Consider the following 26,243-nt stretch of genomic DNA (forward strand, 5'->3'; position numbering starts at 1 on the left):
AATCAAATAAACTACACTATAATCTGTAATATTTGAACTACATATAAATTGTTTCATAATAGAAATTCAAAAAGTGATTCAGGGTTGTTGTTTTTTTTTGTTTTTTGATTAACATTAGTGTAACAGTTGGCAACAGTTTATTAGTCTGTCGCTTTACGAACAAATCCACCAATTTAATATAATGTTACACATCCAATTTGCTTCAAACTGTTTATGTTCACGTATGACATAACAGACTGTATTTTGACATAAGTGTGTGTGAATTTGAGAAAGAAATGTAACACCTTAGAAAATCGATTTAGAAGTTATAATCATGAAACATGTCAATTAATTTTTCCCTGCGCCCTCAATCAAACCTCAAACTGGGCTGACAGAATCTTCAGCAGAATGAAGAGAAAATTAGACAACAAATGCAACTCTTCCCCCCAAGTTTTTCCCTGAAGAGAGCTGAAGTTTTAGGTTTGCCTGTCTTGTATAAAAATGTCAGTGTGTTCAATATGTAAACCTAGAGATGCGAGGGCATCATACGACTGAAACAGAGTCTGGACAATTTACAACACATCATTTTCATCTTCCTCCACCGGTGGTGGGCCGCCCGCGCTGCCGTACAGCTTGCTTACGATGGGCTGCACGATTTCCTCCAGCTCCTTCTTCTTGTCCTGGAAGTCCTCAAGATCTGCATCCTGGTGAGACTCCAGCCACTCGATCTTCTCCTCGATGGCCTTCTCGATGGCCTCCTTGTCTTCGGATGAAAGTTTGCCACCCAGCTTCTCTTTGTCCCCAAACTGGTTCTTCAGGGAGTAGGAGTAGCTTATTTGCGGGCGTCGATGCGCTCTATCAGCTTCTTGTCCTCATCGGCGAATCGCTCGGCCTCGTTCACCATGCGCTCGATGTCCTCAGGCGTCAGCCGGTTCTGGTCGTTGGTGATTGTGATCTTGTTCTTGTTGCCCGTGCCCTTGTCCTCGGCAGTGACACGCAGGATGCTGTTGACGTCAATCTCGAAGGTGACTTTAATTTGGGGAACACCGCGGAGAGCCGGAGGGATGCCGGTCAGGTCAAAGGTGCCCAGGAGGTTGTTATCCTTGGTCAGCGGACGCTCACCTGGAAAGATTGAGGGAAATAGTGAGAACAGATTCTACTCTGAAGATTAAAGGCACAATATGCAAGTTTTCGCAGCTAGAGGTCACATTTTCAAAACAATAAGAAAGGCAAAGCTTGACAATGATGAAAGAATGAAATAAAAGTAAACAATAAACATATAAGAATTCAAAAAAAGATGTATACTGTAGAATTCAATATAGAATTGAAAATAGTGTGCATGAAAGTACACTGTAGTCTTAAATATTAAGATACCCAGGAATGTACAAGAGGCAATGTGCGAACAGGTTGACACTTTCAGTATGTCAGTGTGAGGTAGAGAATGATGAATATCTTACTGATCAAGTGAATATTAAGTGGAGACATGTAGATGTTAAGAGGTTGGTTTTGAGTTTAGGAGCCTGATGGCCTGGGGGAAGAAACTCTATCGGTTTTTGCCATCAGGCTGTGGAAGTGCTTATCAGATGGCAGCAAAGTGAAAAGATGGTTACTGGGATGGATGGAGTCCACAGAAATTTATTTTAACAGCTCTGCTTTTGTAACGTTTGAGGTATATGTCCTGCAGATAGGGGAGAGCAGACCGGAGATGTGCTCAGCTAAGCGCACAACTATGGAAGTAAAATAATGACATATGTCTTTAAAAAAAAAAACATGCTGAATAGCACTAACTGAACAATAATGCATTGCATTAACAGTACTTGCATTTTAATGCCTTGTATTTCCAGGGCTTGCATTTTTAGGTCCTGAAATTTAACATAGTTGTTCGTTTAAGTTGTGAATATTTAAATTCTAAATATTTCACACATATTTTCATAATAAAAAAAATAATAATTCATATTCACGTTCCAGAATTCACTTCCAAAATATTCAAAAATATTGCTAAAGGAGGGGTTATGAACAAAGGCGGAGTTTCTCCATATCAGTGATGTTCATTTCAGAGAGATAACAGATTTAACACCAGTATTAAAGACTTTTTAAAATAAGTTGAGCTCAAAACTCACTCTTAGTCAGCAGCGAGTGTTTGAAATAACTTGATCTGATGTGCATTATAGTCACTAAACAAGGCAGAAATATTTATAAGCGATGTAAAAGACTATACACGCTAAACATTAATGTTACCATAGTAAACATGGTAAAAGCAACCACTCAGAGAAATCAGACGTCAGCTTCTTATTCTATATCACAATTGTGTATTTGTTTAGTAACACATTTTATCTGTCGTCTCGTCTCGAGAGTTTAGCTCCACGTAGCATATCATCAAAATATAATAATGATTTTTGTTCGGGAGCTTTTATAAAAATAGAGAGTCTGTGCTGCGGATCATTTCAGAAAGATAACAGCTATAACACCAGCATTAAACACTGGCCCGACAGTGGAAATGCGGCTCTTGACTTGCTACGCTACTGCACCCAAGGGACCGTCTGACAATTCCACTGAATGGGATTTATTTTAAAATTTAAATAACCCACTTTCAAATTCTAAATCTTGTATTTCTCATAGTGATTTTCTACAGGTGAGATTTTCCAATACCTCCCTTCATATACAGTTTATACAGTAAAAAAATATTTACATACTGTATTAAAGATCCCTGGAAAGGGTTTTTCATGTTCCAACAGTTGTAGTCAATTGCTAGATACAAGACTGACTTACTACAGGTTAGATTTAGCCAATATCTCCCTTACATTACATACAGTACATACATTTCTTTAAAAAAAATAAATAAATAAAAAAACGATTTACCCAAAGGGAATTTTTCATGTTTCACAGGTTGTATGTTGTTAGTTACGTAGTTTGTGTAAATTGCTAATATGTGCCATTCACAATTATTATTATTATTTTTTTTTTAACAATATATTTATTAAATTTTCAGTTTACATATCACATCAGATTACATAATGAATAACAATCATGTAAAACATAGCAAACATTTTTCACCCTATTATCCCTCCCAATACCCTTCCCCAGAAAAAAAAAAAACGCACAAAAAAAAAAAAGAAAAAAAAAAGGGTTGTGTTTCTTTTAAAGATACATAAATCAGGTAAGGAGAGTTTAACAATTCTACTCAGAAGATCATGATGCTACTCTATTCCCTCAGAGCTTGTTCTTGTTGTAGCAGGTTACCAACATTGACATTGTGTCTTAAGAAGTTAGTGAAAGGTCTCCAGACATCTTCAAAAGTATTTTGTTTATTTTTGACAATGTACGTTATCTTTTCCATTGACATATTTGATGCCATTTCTTTAACCCACATCCCAATTCTTGGCCCATTGATATTTTTCCAATTCAGAGCAATTGTACGTTTAGCTTGTAAAATACACATATCTATGATAATATTTGGTCAATCATATCAATAATCTCCTGCCAAAAGAGTTTCACTTTTATACATTCCCATATACAGTGGTACAAAGTACCTCTTGCCTCGTTACACTTTATACAGGTATCAGGAATATTATCGTTAAACTTGTGCAACTTGGCAGGAGTTATGTATGTACGCATCAGCCATTTGTACTGTATGAGTTTCAAGCTAGTATTGACTGTCTGCACCTGAGCTTTCTTACATGCCTCATTCCAATCTTCTAGGGATATTTCGTCATCTATATTTTCTTTCCATAATCTTAATCTGGATTCTGAGGATTGGATCTGAGGATTAGAAGGCTGATTGGACGCATGTTTTCACACTTTGTGTTTGGTTTCCCTGGTTTTGGAAGTAAAATTATTAGGGCTCTCCTCATGGTTGTAGGGAGAAGACCATTCCTGAAAGACTCCTGGAATATCTCTAATAGGGGTGAAATTAATTTGGACTGAAATATTTTATAAATATCTATAGGTATGCCATCTGGGCCTGCCGCTTTTCCAGCCTGCATAAAGTTAATTGCTTCTACGATTTCTACTTTTGTTAATTCTCCATCTAATGCACTACTTTCATTTTCTGAAATTTTAGGAATATTAAGGTTGTTTAGGAATTGTATTTGCTTATCGAAATTGCAAGTACCCTCAGAACTATACAGTTTCTCATAGAATACCCTGAAGGCCTCATTAATTTCTTTAGGGTCTACTATGGTTCTACCGTTTGGATCTTCAATGCAGTTAATAGACCTTTCTGTTTGTTGTTGTTTAATGCGCCATGCTAAAAGTTTCCCAGGTTTTTCCCCTTGGTCATAAAAGGATTGTTTTAGTCTCATTAAATTAACTGCTGCTTTGTTAGCTGACAATTCATTGTACTTTGCTCTAAGTAAAAGTAATTGTACATGTATATCGTTAGAGTTGGGTTTCTTATTGTAGAGATCTATTTCAAGTTCTTTAATTTTCTCATCTAATGTCTTTATTTCTAATTGTGTACTTTTTTTTTTGAGCTGGTAAAGCTAATTATTTGACCCATAAGAAAGGCCTTAAATGCCTCCCATCTTATGCTAGCAGAAGTTTGAGAAGTGTTACATACAAAGTACATGTCAATTTGTTTATCTAAAAAATCTATAAATGTAGGGTCTGAAAGCCATCCTGGTTGGAGACGCCATTTTGGGGGATCACTCACAAGATTAGTATCTGTATACGTGAGTGAAATAGCTGCATGGTCAGATATTACTATACTACTATACTGACAGTCGTCAATTTTTGAAATAAGTAGTGTTGAAACCAAAAAATAATCTATACGTGAGTGAGTTTTATAAGTGCTGGAATAACAGGAGTATTCTACTGCATTGGGTTTACTATGTCTCCATATATCCAACAAGTTTAATTCTTTCATAAAATGTCTTATTGTCTTCCTCGATCTACTGTGAGTATTATCCAAGCCTGATGATCTGTCTCTTACTGGATCTAATGTGAAATTAAAGTCACCAGCTATTATGTATTGCCCAGAGAGATTTGAAACAGTCAGAAACAAATTATTATAAAATTTGGGGTCATCTTCATTTGGGCCATACACATTTATCAGATTTATATTTTCAGATAATAACACACCCTGAATTATGATATATCTACCAGCAGGGTCCTTAATTATATTTTTTATTTGTATTGGAACAGATTTATGGATTAATATCATCACCCCTCTAGCATGGGTGGTATAAGGCGCTGACAACACCTTACCCTGCCATCTTCGTTTTATTTTAGAAATATCCTCACCCAGTAGATGGGTTTCTTGCAAGAAAATGATTTTTGATTGCAAGAACTTTAGCCTGTTCATCACTTTTTTAACCTTTGTGATATTATTTAAACCCCTACAGTTCCATGAAGTACATTTCACCTTCGAACTACTAGACATTAGTTATATAATGTATCCTTGAGAATAATTTTGATAAAATACAGTACATTGATAGCAACACACCCATGAAAAAAAAAGAAAAAAAAATTATAAATAAGTAAATAAATAAACCAACATACCTTATATCAACCGCTTATGACCAAGACGGGTCTTCGCATTCGTCTATCTCTCGCTTTTAGTTGTTTCCTTCTCTTTAGCTCTCTCTGCTTATAAACTACTAAATTTACTAACCAACCAATAAAATTATTGTAGTGAACCATGCAACATTTATTAACATAACCATTAAAGGGTTATTTATATATTGGAACGATTATGCACATACCAAATAATAACATACATAAGGCCTATGCTGAAGGGTGGACACAAATAGGCCTATATATATATATATATATATAAAATATATATATATATATATATATATATATATATAATGAAAGTATATGGTGCAATGAACGTCCCATAGGTGTCATAATCCACTATGAAAATAAACTTATTTTGGCCATCAAAGTATAAAAGAAACCGAAACAGTTATATTTGACGGAAAAAAGTTAGGGGGAAAAAAATTGTCACGTTGTCTTGTGTGCCGTTAGGCACATTTTTCTGATAGAGTAACATCTGCATCAAATCCATCAGAGAGACTGGACAAATTGGACCACTTCAGCCGGCGTTTGGAAAGTGTAGGATCTATCCCCATGTGTCAGCAGGAGCCGCGCTGGAAAGATGATTCTGTGCTTATGAATACCCTTGTCTCGCAGCTTCTTTCGTACGTCATCATAGTCGCGCTGCATCTTGTGAACACTAGCGGAGAGTTTTGGATGAAAACGGACTTGTTGGTTATTGTAAAAAACATTCCCTTTGATCCTGGCTGCCTTTAATACTCGCTCCTTCTCGCGCCCGCTCGATTACCAATGTCTCCCGCGATTCCATTCCCAAAGCCTCTGGTATCCACTTCTCAAGAAAAGTAACCGTGTCCAGGCCCTCTGCTTTCTCCGGTAGCCCCACCAGTCTGACATTGTTACGTCGGCTTCTGCATTCTAAATCTTCCACTTTGTTTGAGAGCGTTTTAACGGTGCTTTCCAACGTGCTCACTTTGGATATTAGCCCATTAACATTGTCTTCAGCATCAGAAATACGTTTTTCCTCGTGCGCTAGGCGCTGTTATGCTTGGTTCTCTCTGTCAATATCTCTAATTTTATATAAATAAAGGAATCTCAAAACAGCATGCTTCTCAGTGGGACTTCTACATTCCGGCCATAGGTGTACTGGTGGAATTTCTCCATCCCAAACAGGATTGCCAGGCATTCTTTCTCTATTTGAGCATACCCCTTTTCCGTGGGTGTAAGTGCTCTGCTGCAAAAAGCAACTGGTTGTCCTGTCTGCAGAAGTGCTGCACCCAGCCCTGTCTCTGAGGAATCACACTGAAGAACCAGGTCTTCTTCTGGATTATAATATTTCAAAACAGGTGCAGAGGCAATCATTTGTTTCAATTTATTGAACGCTTCTTCCTGTATATCAGTCCATTCCCAAACCACATCTCTGTGTGTCAGTTGTCTTAATGTGTCGCAGCTATCTGACAAGTGTGCACAAAATTTGGACAGATAGTTCACCATACCAAATAATCTCTGCAGCCCCTTCACATCTGACGGCCTGGGCATCTCCACTATGGCTCTCACCTTCTCTGGATCAATCTTTAGACCCTCTGAAGTCAGTCTGTGTCCGATGTATGGCACCTCTTTCTGTTTCAGCTTGAGTTTGTTGAAATTTAGTTTGATGTTTCTGTTTCTACATCGCTCTAGTAGTTGTCTTAGTTTTTCGTTATGATCTTTCTCAGCTGCCTCATCATTATCGCCTTCCCCACAGATGAGGATGTCATCCGCTATTATCCGGATTCCTGGGAGCCCCTCCAGCGCCTGAGTCAACCTGTGCTGGAAAACTTCTGGAGCCGGGCTGATCCCCATGGGCATTCTGATCCATCTATACCTGCCAAACGGAGTAGCGAAAGTAGTAAGATAACTTGACTCTTCTGACAGCCTTACATGCCAGAATCCGTCCTTTACATCACACACTGTAAAAACTCTCGCCTTGGTCAGATCCGGGAGAACATCGTCTATGGTAGGCAGAGTAAAGTGTTGACGCTTAAGTGCTTTGTTTAATGGTCTTGGATCTATACAGATTCTTAATTTTCCACTTGGTTTCTTCACCACTAGCATGCTGCTAATCCAATCTGTGCTCTTTTCCACCTGAGCTATGATTCCTCTATCTACCAGGCTTCCTAGTTCGTCTTTTAGATGCTTCATTAGTGCCACCGGAACTCTGCGCTTTGGAAAGCCTCACCGGTTTAACTTCAGGATCCACCTCGAGGTTATATTTCCGTTCCAGGCATCCATCTCCCTCAAATACATCAGCATACTCTCGTTGTAAGTCTTTCTTGCCCCACGTTTCGTTTTCTTTGCATCTCTCTGTGGTAACAATATCATCAATTGCCATAATGTTTTCATGCTGTATTCTTACCAGATCCATTGCTTGCACAGCCTTGTTTCCTAGCAGGGGCACTGATGCGCTTTCCTCCACTACAATGAACTCCAGACGATAAAGTTTTCTGTTTCTGGGGTTTCTTATTTTTATTCTGCACTTCCCTATGGGTTTCAAAGTGCTCTTGTTATACATGACCAGAATCTGTTCAGTCTTTTCCATTACTGTGTCAGGGTTTAACAGTTGAATGGGTATGACGTTGCAACTGGCTCCGCAGTCTAGTTGAAATTTTACTGGCCTCTCACCTATCAGCATGGTCGCAAACAGCTGTTTTTCCTGTTTGTCCTCCTTTTGTGAACTAAGGCTTAGGATTTCCTGATACGGTTCTTCCTTTTCTGCCACACTGTGTATTCCTTTTCGCATGTTCTCTTTTGTTTTGCATGTGGATGCAAAATGGTTCAGCTTGCCACATTTTCTGCACTGCTTTCCATAAGCTGGTCAACTCAGTTTTTTCCACTCATGCTGTTTTCCACAGAATTTGCACTTAGCTGGTTGTGTCTGTTTGGCACTCTGGGCCTGTCTAACTCTCTGAACTGCGTGCACTTCCGTTTTCTGACCCTCAATAGTCATCACATTCTCTTTTGACAGTTCTGATGCTTTACATATCCTCACACACTTATCAAGTGTCAGGTCCATCTCTCTTAATAGGCGTTCTCTCACGTGCAAGTTCATTATGCCGCATACTATTCGGTCTCTAATCAGAGAATCTCTCGCCGATCCAAAATTGCATGTGTCAGCCAGCACTTTCAAGTCAGTAACATACTTGTCAAACGTTTCGCCTGAGTTCTGATTTCTGGAGAAAAATTTGTATCTTTCCACAGTTTCATTCGGTGCTGGATTGCAATGATTTCTGAACGCGGTTAACAGCCATTCCAGCGTCAGCTCGCCGTCAGCCGGCAAAGCCGCGCTCAGCGTCTTACACAGTTCTCTTCCTGTTTCTCCGATTAGATATTGGAAAACTTTTACCTCCGTTTTGTTGTCCGCGTCTGTAAGCGACAAATCCATGTACAGGGAAAACTCCTCTTCCCACACTTTCCAAGCTTTGGGTATGCACGTAGCATTCCGGTCAAAATTTGCTGGCGGTTTCAATCCGAACGCACCCTCCATGATCGGATCTCTCGCAGTTGCTTTCTCGATAGCAAACTTAATATTTAACTTTTATATTGTACTTTACCGCTGCCACCATGTTATGCTTGGTTCTCTCTGTCAATATCTCTAATTTTATATAAATAAAGGAATCTCACAACCGCATGCTTCTCAGTGCTTCCACTTTACTTCACGTGCTCGCGCATCTTAATGACGTCAAATACACAGGACTCACAGTTTAACCATACATGGTCTGTCACATCCTTCTGACAATATATAACATATTGTAACAGGCGCCCTGTGCATTCCTGTATCTCCTTTCTTACCTCCGTAATTGTTGTTTGCACACCATCTATCTTCTTATAAAGGCCACTTTTCAAAGACATTATGGCTTTCATGATATCCCGGTTATTTTCGCCCGAAGTTTCTACTTCCCCATCTCCTTCTTCGTCAAGGCCGTCTTCCATGGCTGCCATGGCGTCGCTGATTTCTTCACCCTCAGAGTGTTCGTCTTCGTTTCACGTTTTTTTCTTGTCTTTTTTGCCACCTTTACGTGACATTTTGATTCCCTGTACTCTTATGTACTTGTTGCTTAGCTTTGAATACACTTCTAGTTGGTATTGTAGGATTAATTACATGCCAACATATCCTCATCATCAAGGCCTTTTTCAGCGCAAGCGCCGATCTGAACGGTGCCTAGCATGCCGTCTTTCTGTGCAGAAACTGGTGTTAGCGTGACGGGACAGAGTTGTGCCCTCTGTCAGCGCAGACCGCCAAGCTGCTCGGTCTTCCGCAAGGTGATGCCATCGGTCAGGGTTGATGTTAAAGACATTCATGTCCCGCTTAATGACATCCTTATAGCGGAGCTTTGGTCGGCCACGAGGGCGGTATCCCACAGCTAACTCCCCATGGAAGATGGACTTTGGGAGACGATCATCTGGCATACGACGAACATGGCCGATCCATCTGAGAAGCCTCTTACGTAATGCGGTACACATGTCACTGCTGTTAGTGAGCTTCAGCACGGTGGTGTTCGGAACCCGGTCCTGCCATAACAGGCCAAGGATCTGTCGTAGGCAGCGGAAGTGAAAAGCATTTAGCTTGTGCTCCTGCCGCCGGTATGTTGGCCACGTTTCGCTACCATATAACAAAACGGATAGCACACAGGACTCGTATACGCGCACCTTTACTTTAAGAGAAATCCTGATCCTGCTATTCAGCTCAGCATCAAGGTTGTTGTTTGCTGTCAAGGTTGAGCCAAGATAGATGAATTTCTCAACAACCGACAGCACTGTGCCATTGATGGTGATGTGAGGGGGAGCAGGAACGTTCTGAGTCATCATTACTGTCTTCTGGAGGCTTATGGTTAGTCCGAACTCTGTGCAGGCAGCGGCAAAAGAATTACACATCTCCTGAATTTCTTTTTCATTGTGAGCTACGAAGGCAGCGTCGTCTGCATAGAGCAGCTCACGCACAAGGACGCGCTTCACCCTGGTTCTGGCCCTCAGGCGAGCCAAGCTAAAGAAGTTGCCGTCATACCTGGTGTGCAGCAGAACCCCAACCGGATCAGGAAACGCTCGTTGCAGCACAGCTGAGAAATAGATGCCAAACAAGGTGGGGGCGAGAACACACCCCTGCTTTACTCCACAACAGACATCAAACTCATTTGAGGGGGCACCATTGAACTGCACGGTTGCCCGCATCCCATCATGGAAGCCTTTGAGTATTGCCAAAAGAGTTGCTGGACAGCCGAGTCGCTGCAGAACGTGGAAGAGACCAGAGCGGCTCACATAATCGAAAGCCTTAGTCAGATCAACAAACACAATGTACAATGGGCGTTGCTGTTCTGCATACTTTTCCTGAAGCTGGCGTATCGAAAAAATCATGTCCAAGGTTGAACGACCAACACGGAAACCGCGCTGACTCTCCGGCAGCACCTGGTCAGCAACGCGCTGCAGTCTTGGGAGGATTATACGAGCAAGGCATTTTCCCGGAAGGCTGAGGAGCGAGATGCCTCGGTAGTTGTTACAGTCCTGCCTGTCACCCTTATTTTTGTATAGAGTTACAATGTTTGCATTCTTAAGTTCGCTAGGGATGCATTTGTTTTGCCAACAACTTCGAAGCTTCGAGCTTTGTATTGTAAAAAGCGCTATACAAATAAACTTGAAACAAGCAGTGGAGCCGCTTGACCAATGCTGCCCCACCACATTTCAGTAGCTCCGCTGTAATTCCATCGCTTCCCGATGACTTGTTGTTCTTCAGAGCTGCAATCGCGCGCTCAATTTCCATTATTGAGATCTCCACATCGAGCTCGTTGAGGACAGGTAGTTGTGGTACAGCAGCAGAAACAGCGTTCAAGTCAGCATCCATCGTAGTGCCATACAGCAAGCTGTAATGCTCGACCCATCTACCAAGCTGGCCTGGGAGATCGTTGATGACAGAGCCATCAGTGGCTCGCAACGATGCAGTTTTTTTTCACTGTAGGACCCAGTGCCTCATTGATACCGCTGTACATGCCGCGTATGTCCCCAGTACTTGCACACCGTTCTACCTTTTCACTGAGGTCTTGCCAGTACTGCTCGTAGGCCTGGCGTGTAAGGCGCTTCACTTCATTCCTGGCCTTACGATAGTGAGTGATGGAGGAATCATTTCGGTCTTGAAGAACACTGAGGCGGGCATTACGCTTGTCAGCTAGGGCCGGGAGCAGAATAGAAGAGCTTGCAAGGAACCAATCCGGCTGTTTTCTTCTACAAAACCCAAAGATCTCAGATGCAGCCTCCGTCATGGAACCTCTTAGCTCGGCCCAGATGTTTTCAGGAGTTCCGTCAACTCTGAAGTCAAGGCCCTCCATACGTGCACGGAAACTTGTCACATATTTAAGATTCTGCCTCAGCTCAATAGCTTTGACGTGGGCTTTGGAGTGGCACTGTGAATCTTCTTTGGGGTGAATTTTAGAGTGCAACGGACAAGGGCGTGGTCGGTGTTACAGTCTGCAGAGTGCATACTCCTGTACCTCTTTACAGTGTTGAGTTTGCACCTCCTGACTATAATATGATCAAGTTGGTGCCAGTGTTTGGACCGAGGATGCATCCAGGTAACCTTGGATCTGATGGATCCAGATGAGAAGGAACTTGGTAAGCATAGTCCATGAGCAGCGCACAATTCAAGGAGACGTTGGCCGTTGTCATTGTCGCGTCAAGAGTGGGTGCGTAGGCAGAGAGGAGATTGAGAAAACCAGCCGTGTGTGACATTCGCAGGAACATTAGGCGTGGAGAGCAAGCAGTTGGTTGAGAGACGGTGGACAGCAGGGTGTTCCGCACAGCAAAGCCGACTCCATGCATCGGACGATGGCCATCTGGATGACCACACCAGAAAATGGTGTAGTTCCTTTCACGCACCGAACCACTACCCAACAGCCAAGTCTCACTTATAGCAGCAATATACACTCTGAGGCGAGATAGTTCGCAATCAATGACGGCTGATTTCCGTGGAGCACTGTTGAGGTCTGAGTGCACCCCAAGACTTCTGATATTCCAACACGCCAATGTCAGAGAAGAGGAGGCAGTTGCAGAATGTCGACCTGACCGCGCCTGCCTTACACGCGTGTCCTGCCGAGCAACAACAGCCCTTGAGTGCAAGGGCTCCCGATTTGCCAGTCGTTGAAGATATATTTGACTTTTCATGCATGCTATAGCACCGAGTGCCGGGGCATAGAACAGAAGACGGATGGTTGCCCAGGACAACCGCCTCCCTCTGGTTCCTACGCCACTGAATGTCAACGCAGGATCGCCCCGCAGTAGCCTACTAACTTGGCCTAATACTCCCTGACCGTTGTCCCGCAAAGGATCTTCCGCCCACCAAGAAAGCTGTGGTAGACCAAACCAGGAAAACGTTCCCATGCTCTACAACAGCTGCCAACTCCTGCTGCCGAGTTGACATCTACTATTTGACCCATAATTGGGAGGCAAAGGGGTACTGTCACTTGCCCATGGTGAGCCCCTATGACTCGTGGTAGGGCGGGGTCGTCTTACTCTCCCGTACAGGTCCTTTAGACCTGCCCACTGCCCATGTTACATGCTAACAGCAGAGCCAAAAAGTTGCGAACTTTTAGCACCTCGACATAACCGGAAGTCCATTCACAATTATTTAAAACAAAACAAAATCTGTAAGACCCTAAAAGGGATTTTTTATGTTCCAAAGGTTGTATTATAAAATATTGATGTACTGTATGTACAGCAAGGGAGGTATTAGCAGAAATTTACATATAGTATGTCAGTCTAGTCACTAGGAATGTACTACAACCTTTGGAACATAAAAAAATAATAATAAAATAAAAATTTCATAATTTCTTATGAATTATTATATACTTCATATATAGTGAGGAAGATATTGGCAAAATTTAAACTGTAGCAAATAAGTCTGGTCACTAGTAACATACTAGTAACATACAACATTTTGAACACGAAAACCCCCATTTTTAAAAAGTTTTTTTTAAGTATTGTAATTTTTTCTCAAAAAATATTTGTGTAGTGTCCATACAAAGATAAATAAGTTATTGGCCATATATATTTATTCAGTTTGAGTAAATTATCAATTTAGCGTAAACTGAATAACTTTTTATATATATTATAGTACTACGTTTCGTTTTGACAAAATTTTATTTCTTTGAATTTACAAATGCTTGGGAACTTTTAGAATAACGTAAGTACACAACTGCATCAAATATATCACACTGTGCAAATGGTTTTTAAAAATAAAATGTGAAAAGGTGTAAAACTCGATTTACGACAAATAAATGAAAAAATATATACAAGTATAATGTATATAAAAAATGAATATATACATCTAAAATGCTAAAAAACAACAACAACAACAACAACAAAAACTTCATATGAATAAACCTGAACAGAAATAGTGTCATTAATGTAAACGCATGCAAGTCTAATTTAAAACTGTTATGATGACCAGCTGGAATGCCCGGGTTGTCCAGTAGGACACTCCATCCCAGACCCTTTCACAAAACACATTCCCCATAATCCTTTGCACGTTCTCTTTATCACTAATTCCATTCACCTGTGACTCATTACCTTATTGCTTAGTCTTAGCCCCTGTCCAAACCCCTCACTTGCGGTCTTGGCCAGTTGAGATGAAATATGTTGAAAATTTGTTGAAATATGTTGCAAGATGGCGCAGCACATGGCAGCCACGGTGCTTTACTGTGTTAAAGAAGATGTGCTGTCCCGATCTAGAAACCATTCTACTTGTCACGGGAGTTTCACTCGTTCATTCTTGTGAGAGTTTACATTCCTCCACCAAGGGCACATGAGCCTGACTTTGCAAAAATGTACTGATCAGATCACAGAGACAGAGCAACTGCCAAAATACAGACAGCATGTTACATGTCCCACCAGAGACAGTAATAAAGGATGTATTCCACCTGGTCCCACGGGCAGCTTAAGGACTCTCTGATCACTGCCTGGTTCTTCTTATACCAACCTATCTGCTAAACCTGTAGTAAAGACTCTAAATGTCACTCAAACAAATTATTTGTATGCACAAGCACACATGACAATAAAGCTCTTTCTGATTCTGATTGAGAGACATGTGCTCAACAGGAAGTAAGTGCACAAGACCCAGGTCTTAAAAACGTCAAAGTGCAGTGCCCTTAATGTACACTAAATCCGATGCGAGCACCGCACCAACTGCACAAAACACCCCCAAAATGAGAAAAGCTGCAGCCCCATGGCGACCCTACTGGCCACCTCGCCCCGCCTCGTCCAGCCCTGGGTCGTCACATGTGGTTGCTGCAAGCACAATGGACACTCCTTCGTAAAATCTGCTGGCCGCGGCGTTATCAAGCTGGCCCGCCTCTGCTCACTCAAGCTGGCCTCTGCCTGTCACGCTGTTTTGTTGAGAAAGTGTAACTACTTTGTTTGGCCTTCCAAAAGAGGACACAACTAGAAATCATGTTTATATTACGCATCACAATATGTTAAGGGGCATAACTTTTCCGTCACACGCTTGAGGTATTCGGCCAATCACAACACACCATTGCACTACACAAAATAATGTTCTTTTTTTCACCATCATATGACCCCTATAACACAGCAGCAACATTTTTTTGTTTTGTTTCATCTTCAAAATCAAAAACTAAACCATTAAAACCATTTTCATGTAAACTAACTAAAAAATTGGGTCATAAATGTAATCTAACAAATTGAAGTAAATCGAGAAGTAAATCAAGTAGATGAAGTGTCGCTCACCTTCATGAACTTTGATGGTCACAGCTTGCTGGTTGTCAGAAGTGGTGGAGAAGATCTGGGATTTCTTGGTGGGCACAACAGTGTTCCTGGGAATGAGTTTGGTCATCACTCCTCCAACCGTCTCAATGCCAAGGGTCAAAGGGCAAACGTCCAGAAGCACCAGCTCACCTGTTCAACACATTTCAGTTCTCAATCATCTCACAAGAGACTTGGTGTGGTTATACAGCCCAGCTCTAGATGTGGTCATCATTAAAGGCTGTAGAGGGACTCACCAATGTCTTCTTCTCCAGAAAAGACTCCAGCCTGGACTGCAGCTCCATAAGCCACAGCCTCGTCCGGGTTGATTCCTCTGGACGGCTCCTTGCCGTTGAAGAACTCCTTCACCAGCTCCTGGATCTTGGGAATACGAGTGGAGCCCCCAACCAGGACGATCTCATCGATGTCAGACTTTTTCATGTCAGAGTCTTCCAGGACCTTCTGCACTGGCTTCATGGTGGAGCGGAACAAGTCCTGTGAGGAGAAAAGCACAAATCATATTTTTTTTTTACATGCAATACAAGCACAACTGGCGGTTATTTTTATTTTTATTTTGTCAATAGTATTTTTCAATATTTTGAATTAGTTTTATTATTTTTGGATTTTCAGTTTTCATTTTAATTTAAACGTTTTAGTAATCTGCTGTGAGTTTATTCATTTGTTGTTGTTGTTGTTGCTGTTGTCATTTTAACCCTTGTGTGCTGTTCTAATTCACTACCCTTTCGTTATGTTCGGGATGAAAACATCCACTAAATTAAACTGCTGTAAAAATGTATCAGATAAATATTTTTTTAAAGCCAATGTCTGTAGTAACAACATTGGGTTTGATGCATTGTTAGTTTTTGTGCAGCATTAGATTTTATTTTTTTCTCCCTCATTTATTGTTGGTGGCTGTTTTTGCCCCATTGACTTCCATTATAACAACATTTTTTGATTGCAAAGCCATGACACCATAAAATCATGCATTCTTGATGGTTGGTAGTTTTGCCTGTTGGAAACCATCAAGAATGTCACACACACACCACACTATAATTTGCTGTAATACTAAATACAACTCCATATACATTCCAGAAACTAAACCTTTTTTTGCACAGGCCTATCTAAAGGGTTAATGGTCCCACCTAGAGATCAACTTTAAAAATAAAAAGTTGTACCTCTTCCCAACAGGAATACCCACAAACGATCAAGAATGCATGATTATATGGTGTCATGGCTTTGCATTTTATAATGGAAGTCAATGGAGCAAAAACAGCCACGGACAATAAATGAGGGAGAAAAAAATGTAATCTAATGCTGCACAAAAACAAACAATGCATCAAAGCCAATGTTGTTACTAATCTTTGACATGCCCAAGACTGTGAAAAAAAGGTAAAAAAAAAAAAAAAACAATCCAGTCCACAATCACTTTTTATATTGAAAATAAATCATTTTGATAAAATTATATCATAAATAAATCATTTATGAACTTGGTAATTAAAGTAATTAATTGGTAATTGGTAATTAGTAATTTTTTAAACGTTTGGTAGTTTTGATCAAGATCATATTTATCCGATACATTTTTACAACAGTTTAATTGAGTGGATGTTTTCATCCACGAACATAATGAAAGGGTAGTGAATTTGCCCACAGCGTATTGTTGAGGTTTTTTTTAATTTTCAAAGCATTTTCCCAAAATATATGTCAAAATAGGATTTTTCACCAAAAATAATTCCATTTGCTGAAACACAGAGAAAGTTGTGACCAAAATAAACTCAACTTTACCCCCTAGTGGACGAAAACATCCCCAACAACGCATAAGGGTTAATAGGAAAGTAAAGCACAGGTGAAAGGACTGGCCGATATAGCTAAATAAATCATCAACATATCATCCTGTACCAATAATTATTGAACATTTTTTCTTAAACAGAGAGCATTATAATTTTTTTTTATTCAACCACTGTATTTTTTAATTTACCTAATTTATTAAGACAAACAGCAACTTATTTTAGTCTTAAACAAAATAACAAAAAAAAATAAAACATTTTTTTAAACAAATATCTCCTTTATTACATTTAATACGCAGATTAAGTAAGTGTTAAGGAAACATTTGGCCTGTCTCCTAAAGCCACAGGAGGGCGCAGTGAGCAAAATAATGCACCTCATACATTTTTTATTCAATGCAATGAAATAACCACGTCACAAACAGCTCTTTTCAGAGCAAGCGGTTTTGAGCATTTTTCTTTAAATGTTAATGAGCTCTGCTGACCCCTCCCCTCTCTTTCAAGCTGCTCTCTGAGGAACTGTTTACTTTAGCCGCAGTCCTCCTGAAAGTTGCTAATTAGCATATTATTTGGAAAGACGATTTGCAAAGATTCATTAAAGGAGTTATATGATGTTGCTTAAAAAAACATTATTTTGTGTATTTGGTGTAATGCAATGTGTTTATGTGGTTTAATATTTTCCACCTTCTGTACATCAGTAGCCGCATTTCCACTGTCGGGCCAGGGCCGGGCGGGGCTCATAGCCTCGGGCCAGTAGCACCGAGGCCAGAATAGCGCAGGGTTTCCACAGTGGAGCCTGAAGCTCCGCTGCGCGTCACTAAAACCCGCCCTTTACACGCCTCTCATGAACAACGTCATGCAACCTCATCATTTCACCAACAAAGAGAAGTTATCAGAAAACTAAGAAATAAGTCACTGTAACATGCGCGATCACAAAACGAAGATGATAAAAGCGGCCGTTTGTTTGCATGCTTTGTTATATATTCAAATTTAACAATTTATGTTTTAACTATAGAATAAGTGATACATTGATCATATTGATTTAATTTATCAGGACTCAAAATGAATCGCACATAAATATACTTATTTCTATTTTATTTATTTATTTTTAACGCTTATGAAAATAGCCTGCTTATTCAGTCGAGTCGGTTTCTGTTTATTTGTAACCACAGCCTATACGTCACATTCAGAATGAATGATAATATCTCTATTTTTATAAAAGCTCCCGAACAAAAACATTATTATATGTTTTTTTATGATAGGTAACGTGAGCTAAACTCTCGAGACGAGGCTTGTGACAGATAATATAAGTTACTAAAAAATTACACGATTGTGAGAGAATAAGAAGCTAACGTCTGATTTATCCAAGCGGTCATACAGTATTTACCATGTTTACTATGGATCAAGTTATTTCAAACACTTGCTGCTGACTAAGAGTGAGTTTTGAGCTCAACTTATTTTAAAAAGTCTTTAATACTGGTGTTAAAGCTGTTATCTTTCTGAAATGATCCGCAGCGCTGAGCTCTCTAGACGTGGAGAAACTCCTCCTCCCCCGCTTTGGCCCAAGGTTTTCGTCGGGCCAAAAAACTCTGGCCGTTGGCCCCGAGGAAGCCCCGGCGAGGCACGATCAAGCCCCGGAAGTGACAGTTGAAATGAGACTGGCCCTGGCACGCACTAGCTAAGCTCGATAGTGGAAACGCGGCTATTGCTTCTCCTCTATGCCCTGCCTTTCTAAAACGCATAGATTTGTACAAAAACTCATTGTTTTGAAAAGCAAGATGTGCTCTGATTGCCTAGCTATCCAGTGCATTGTGTTTGGCTGAATATGTGGCAGAAATGTTATGCCCCTTATGTTATGCCGTGTGTCCCAGCACAATGAGACAAAACCAATAAACCCCATTACAAACGAGGCATTTGTTCCATCCAGCGGGGACATAACTACTGATTATAGTGACTTATACTGTGTTTTTATGCATTGCGTATCACACTGCATAAACATAAAACAATGTCAGTGTAACAAATGTTCATAAACATGGGAAGAAGGAGGCAGGAACCAGCAAAAATTCTAATAAAACTTTAATAACAAAATAAACACAAAACAGCGTGACAGCCCCTCATGGACGACTGCCACACACACACAAACAAAACCAAAACACAAAATAAAACCCAGGCCTGGTCCTCTCTCGTCCTTCACTGTCGTTCGTCCTCCTTTTTTCCTCCGGAGCTCCTCCGCGGGACTCAAGACCGGTGATTAGCGCAGATACCAAAAAAAGCCAAACAACGAAACACAACGTCTCCATCACATGGCGCCAGCAGCAACAGCGAGAATAAAAGTTACAGCTTCCTTCTTTGCGTGAACATTTGGGTGGCATTATGCAAATCTTCCCACATCATGACGTGGACATGCAGGGGTGTGTTAGAATGAGCTGTTTTAGGTTGGTGTGGTTGACTCTTAACCTTTATAAAGAATATCTCTTTGAATTTGTGACTTTGGTCTTTGCAACGTAACAGATCTTCTTTATGCACCAAGAGCTTGTAACACTCCAAAGAGAAAGGAAAAATTGAATTGCATCCTATGAACCCTTTAAAAAACCGTATACTCCTTTCTTCTGTAGTTGAAGCTGGATCATCAATGATTTGTATGAACATAGATACATTTAGGCAGATCAGGGATGCATTCGCTTCAAAAATGTTATCCACTGCGTCTTCAGTGGCTCAGATGTCAGGACTAAACGATGACTGCTATGTTCATTATTAATCCAACAACAGATACTCAATCACTTAGGAGTCATTCTTTCAAACCATAAAAGTGAATGCATCCAATGACCCCTTTAATACAAATAGTCAAAGCACCGATAACACAATCGCATGTAAAAACATATGGAAGCATATGGGTAGCAATATTCAATTCGGAATGTAATATGCAAAATGACAATGCATTTCTGTATTTACATTTACATTTTCCAATACATTTGTGCAACGTATGGTGCAAAATGAAAATTAAAATTAAATTACATAATTTTCATTTGCCATTTCACACACTAGTTTTAATCTGTAAAATGAATACTAATCTTAATGCTTTATAAGTTGCAAAATTAAAATTAAAATGTTTTACAGAAATGATTAGATATGTATAAAATGCTCAAGCAAAAACTGTGGCAAAATTATCATTCAATTTTTGTAAATGAATAAAAATAAAAACAAATAAATACTAATTGGATTATAAAAAAATAATTTTAACTAAAAGGAAATTTCCCCCCATTATTTATATTTTCAATAAATTGTAGTTCTAGTTCTGTTAAGAATTTGTTGGTAAAGCAGACAGTGGACAGTGCTCTCTTGGCCTTCTCCACCTCACGACGCAGCTTCTGCACAGCGCGGTTGTCCTTGCGCACGTCCTTTCCAGTTTTATCCTGGTATAACTTGATGAAGTGCTCCATGACGCGCCGATCGAAGTCTTCTCCACCGAGGTGAGTGTCTCCATTGGTGGCCACCACCTCAAAAAGGCCGTTATCGATGGTCGGCAAGGAAACGTCAAAGGTGCCTCCACCCAGATCAAACACCAGGATGTTCTTCTCACCGTCACTCTTGTCCAGACCGTAAGCGATGGCGGCGGCGGTCCTGTGGAGAGCAAGATGTCCATCAGGGTTATCATTAACCAAAACCAAAAAAAGTTTGTGTATGTATATATACATGTATATATACTGTATACTGCTTAAGTCTGATTTTAAGACAGATTTGAACAGTTCTTATTGTAGGTTTCACACATTTGATGACCAGGGTATACATGGGGAGCAGGAACAAAGAGTTGGTCAGACTGACCCAGGTGGGCGAAAGGGTGTGACTTTGTAGGCATCAGTTACATTAGTTACATTTACATTTTGATGAAATTAAGCGAGAACGGATCTTAAAGTGCAGTGATTAAAGTCCCCAGCAACAATAAAGGAATATTGGAGTACTCCAACAGTATTTCAAACGATTCAGTTCGATTTGGTGAACTAGTTCAAAAACATCCGGTTACATCGAATGATTCGTTTTGCAAACCGGATATGACAAACTGTTTTGTTTTGAACTCTCTCACAACAGACATGAAACCATAATGCAGTGGTGGTAAGTAACGAAATAAAAATACTTTGTTACTTTACTTAAGTATTTTTTTCGGGGATCTGTACTTTACTTGAGTATGTTTTATTTGCATCTACTTTCACTCTTACTCCACTACTATATTAAAGACAAAGTTTACTTTTTACTCCGATACATTTCCCCATGCCCGCTCCAAGTATTTATTACACTGATTTTACAAACCAATGAAAAACGTGGTTTTCTTATGAAAAAATAATGCGCGACTTCGCGAGTTCTTTGCCAACATACGCTCACACAGCAGTTAGTTCGAGGTGGAAGATGACTGCTAAAACAGGTGATAGTGCAGCTCTTGCTGCCCGCAATGATCCCGAGTTTACCGCCAGGGATCCCCCATGGCCATATCTCAGGGGCGTAGATTACACGGGGGACGCGGGGCAAGTGTCTCCCCCACATTTAATATCACTGAAATTCGTTCCCCGCACTTTTTCGGGCAAGTGTGTCCGCATAGAAGTTTTCAATAGCTCGTGTGAATAAATATAGATTTAAACTCAAAGAGACAGGGTAGTCTGCGCATGACCTAATGTTTTATTTGGACCGAGAAGGCGAGATGAACATCACGGAGCACTAAACACTCCTGCGGTGTGTGTTTCATTCATCCTCGAAACCAGAGGGCGCTCTCGCGCAGAAAGTCATTCCAGGAAACTCCTAATATGGACAAAAGCGTCCAGCTATTGCTGTATGAAAACAGTTATTTTGGGGAACGCGAAGACATTAGTATACGATTACGACAATATGTGGTTTTTCAAGTAATCTCCAGCAGGTGATAAATAAATGAATATTATGAAATGTCAAATATATGAACAATGCAGTGCTAATTGGCATAGCATTTATTAGAGTATAGAAACTATTCTGCCTTATTATGTGATAAAAAAAGTGTTTGTAGTATATAAACGAATCATTATTATTTGTTATTGTCCAGCAGTTATAGATTTCTAAGCCAATTAAAAGCTAGAAATTAAAGAGTTGCCTATGGTATCCACTACCAGTCAGAAGTTTTTGAACAGTAAGCTTGTTAATGCGTTTTAAAGAAGTCTATTCTGTTCACCAAGCCTGAGTTTATTGGATCATGAAGTACAGCGAGACAGTAAAATTTTGAAATATTTTTATATTTCTATTTAAAATAACTGTTTTATATTTGAATATATTTCAAAATGTAATTTATTGAGATTTCAAAGCTGAATTTTTAGCATCATTACTCCACTCACACAATCATTCAGAAATCATTCTGTTATTCTGATTTGAAAACTTATGATAGTTGAAAAGTATAATTTGTTCAGGATTCTTTGATGAATAGAAAGTTCAGAAGAACAGCATTTATCTGAAATATAAATCCTTTGAAAAATGATTTCTTTATCAGCACTTCTGATAAATTTAAAGACTTAAAAGTAAAAGTATTAATTTCTATAATTTATTTTCCCAAAAAAAAATTTTATATTGACTGTAAGCTTGAATGGTATAGTGTATAATGTTACAAAGGCTTTTTATTTCACATAAATAATAATCTTTGGATCCTTCTTTACATCAAAGAATACAGATAAAAAAATACTCATCAGTTTTAAATATTGATAATCAGCAAATCAGCATATTAAGACTGATTTCTTAAGGATGTGACACTGAAGACTGGAGTAATGATGCTGGAAATTCAACTTTGATCAAAGGAATAAATTACATTTTAAAATATATTCAAATAGAAAATGTATTTTAATTAGTTTTTAATCTTATCGTTCAAAAACGGTTGACTGGTAGGCTATATAGATTATCAAGTATTCTCGTCGCTTGATAAACTTAAGATTGAGCCACTGTAGTCACATGGACTACATAAACGATCTCTTTAATAGATTTTCTGCGCCAGCCAGTTTCATTCCCGTAGAAGCCTATGGAGGAGTGATCCAGCTCTCAGATTTAATCAAAAATATCTTAATTTGTGTTCCGAAGATGAACGAAGGTCTTACGGGGTTGGAACAACATGATGGTGAGTAATTACTGACAGAATTTTCATTTTTGGGTGAACTAACCCTTTAAAGAGGTGGTTCTTCCTCATTGATATTCTGAAACAGTCTTACTTTGTATCTTGCACATCTTCTGTTTGATGCAGCTATAATGTTATAGAACATGTCTACTGAAAGTTCAACCCCTATACTGCGATAAGGTGCTTCATTGTCTCTTTTGATTGTAAATATAACAAATTCTTAATTGCAGTATCTAATCTCATCATTTGTTCAATTAAAACATTGCATATCACTCCCAAAACAACCAATCTGCTTAATTGATATTGATATTTACAGTTAATTTGAATATTTACTTTTTACTTCCAGTACTTAAGTATGTTTTAAATCGGATACTTTTGTACTTTTACATCTCTTCCATCTTTATTTGACCCTCTAACTTTAACACCCGCTATTCTAATTCTATTCTTAAAGAAATCTAACTACCTTTCTAACCTTTTTGTATTCTATTTTCTTTTCATTTATTATGCAATTATGTATATATATATATATATATATATATATATATAAAGACCTCTAACACTAGCTTGCTCTAATCTTTTTCTATTCTATCCGTTTTCTTTTTATTTATTATATTATTTAAAATCCTAGCTACGTGTACTGTGTTAAGCTAACTGAGACTTGTTATAGCAGCACTTATAAATCATTGCTCTTTTGTTGTTTTTGATTGCTTCCACTGTCCTCATCTGTAAGTCGCTTTGGATAAATGCGTCTGCTAAATGAATAAATTTTATAAATATATATAAACAATCACCTAGCAGAAAACGACCTGTTTTACAACAAAGCAGAAGTAATTCTATACGTACGGCTCATTGATGATCCTCATGACATTCAGTCCGGCGATGGTTCCTGCATCTTTGGTGGCCTGGCGCTGGGCATCATTGAAATAAGCGGGCACAGTGACCACAGCATGCGTGACCTTTAGAAGAGCAGAAACAGATCAATGTTGAGTTTTACTGCAGTGCAACAGAGATGACATGTTTTCTTGGTGTTGGAGACAAAACTTTACCTTCTTTCCAAGGTAAGCCTCTGCAGTCTCCTTTATTTTAGTTAGAACCATAGCAGAGATTTCCTCAGGGGCGAAAGTCTTCATCTGACCTGATCCGATGTCCAGCTGGATGTGAGGCTTGTTCTTCTTCTCAATAACCTGGAAGAGACGCAGCAGGTGTTTAGTGTCCTCATTAAATACAAAGAGACAAATACAGTTCAGACACAGGCTGGCAAACAGGTGTACCTTAAAGGGAAAGTATTTAATGTCCTGCTGCACGGTCGAGTCACCCCATGTGCGGCCGATCAACCTCTTGGCGTCAAAGACGGTGTTCTCAGGGTTAGAGGTCAGCTGGTTCTTCGCAGCGTCTCCGATGAGTCTCTCACCTTCGGTAGTGAAGGCCACGTATGACGGAGTGATGCGGTTTCCCTGGTCATTGGCGATGATCTCAACACGGCCGTTCTTGAACACTCCAACACTGGAGCAATTTGATATATAATGAGCACAAACTCATATGTTAATTATTAATAATAGAGAAATGTTTTAACGCTGAGCATTACTAGGTAAAAAATACACATAAAAAAACCTTAAATAAAATAAATACAAAAAGATACAAATACATATTATATATATATATATATATATTGTAATAATGTGTGTGTGTACAACTAAAAGAATATATGTGTGTGTGTGTGTGTGTGTGTGTGTGTGTGTGTGTGTATGCGTGCGGGTATGTGCAGTATATACACATAAAAAAACACACGCACTATTAATCCGGTGAACCCTGTATATGAATCCAAACTCTAACATTCTCACCAGGAGTAGGTCGTCCCGAGGTCTATTCCAATCACTGTCCCAACAATTCCCTCCTTGACACTTTCCTTCTTGTCATCCTCTTTGGTAAACCACCAGCAGAAACTACCGGCCGCCAGCAGGAGCAGGCAAAGCAATTGCATTTTGATGTTGATCTTGTGTCAAATGGTCACTGTTTTCTGTAAAGAGTACTTTAAACATAATGGTCACAGGTCAGGGCATCTAATAAATGTCTATTTGACATCTGATAGAAAAAGTCCTATAGACATATTGCAGATGAGCACTTTTTCTCTTGCAGAGGTAAATCACTGACTGGACTTTATTTGTGGATGATAACATTGACATCATCACATCCTCCGTGCTATTTTATATAAAATGCTGCATAGATAATGTGACCATTATGAAACGGATTCACATCTTTCTGAACAGCAAGCCGTGGTTCGCCAAGAATTTAAAACTCTTGCTGACATGCAGCAGTACAGTACAGCCGTAATGAACTTAAAGAAGGTCATCAGGGATGCAAAAACTTTCTTTGTTGAAGTGCACTGTTCCAACTATCCTGAAGACATCCACAATAGTTCCAGTGCCAAAACAGGCTGCCATAACATCTCTTAATGATAACAGACCCATTGGGCAGACACCTGTACTCATGAAATGCCTGGAGAGACTGCTCTGCCACTCACCTTGGACCCTCACCCGTATGCAAACAGGGCCAATAGCTCAACAGATGATGCTATCTCCATTGCCCTTCACACTGTACTGTGCCATCTAGAACACCAAGGAACGCATGCACAGCTGTTGTTCTTGGACTTCAGTTCTACTTTTAATACGATTTTGTCTAGCAGATTGTTCTCCAAGATATCTGATCTAGGCATTCACCATAACATCTGCCTATAGATCAAGGATTTTTTAACAGAGTGGCCATAGTCAGTGAGGATGGGCTGAAATAATTCCTAAATTTTGACAATCAGCACAGGAGTCCCACAGGGATGTGTGCTAAGCCCATTTTTCTATTCTCTGTACAAACATGACTGCATACTATCGTATAAATCCAATACAGTTTTCAAATTCGTGGACGATATGACTGTGGTGGGGTTGATCGCCAGAGGCGATGAGTATGCCTTCAGAGAGAAGATAAAGAGGCCTGATGGTGTGGTGCACGGAGAACAATCTGCCCCTGAACATCAAGAAAACAAAATAACTTATTATTCATTTCAGGAGGAAAAAGGATGTACATACACCATTGTATATCAACGA

The 26,243-nt window shown here is 39.6% G+C and overlaps 1 pseudogene; it reads right to left on the reverse strand.

Moving 5' to 3' along the window:
• Positions 1-551: 551 nt before the first annotated feature.
• Positions 552-25,129, reverse strand: LOC132140101 (endoplasmic reticulum chaperone BiP-like; annotated as a pseudogene).
• Between the last annotated feature and the right edge of the window lie 1,114 nt (positions 25,130-26,243).

This window comes from Carassius carassius, chromosome 4 (genome assembly GCF_963082965.1).
Source record: "Carassius carassius chromosome 4, fCarCar2.1, whole genome shotgun sequence".
NCBI classification, from domain to species: Eukaryota; Metazoa; Chordata; class Actinopteri; order Cypriniformes; family Cyprinidae; genus Carassius; species Carassius carassius.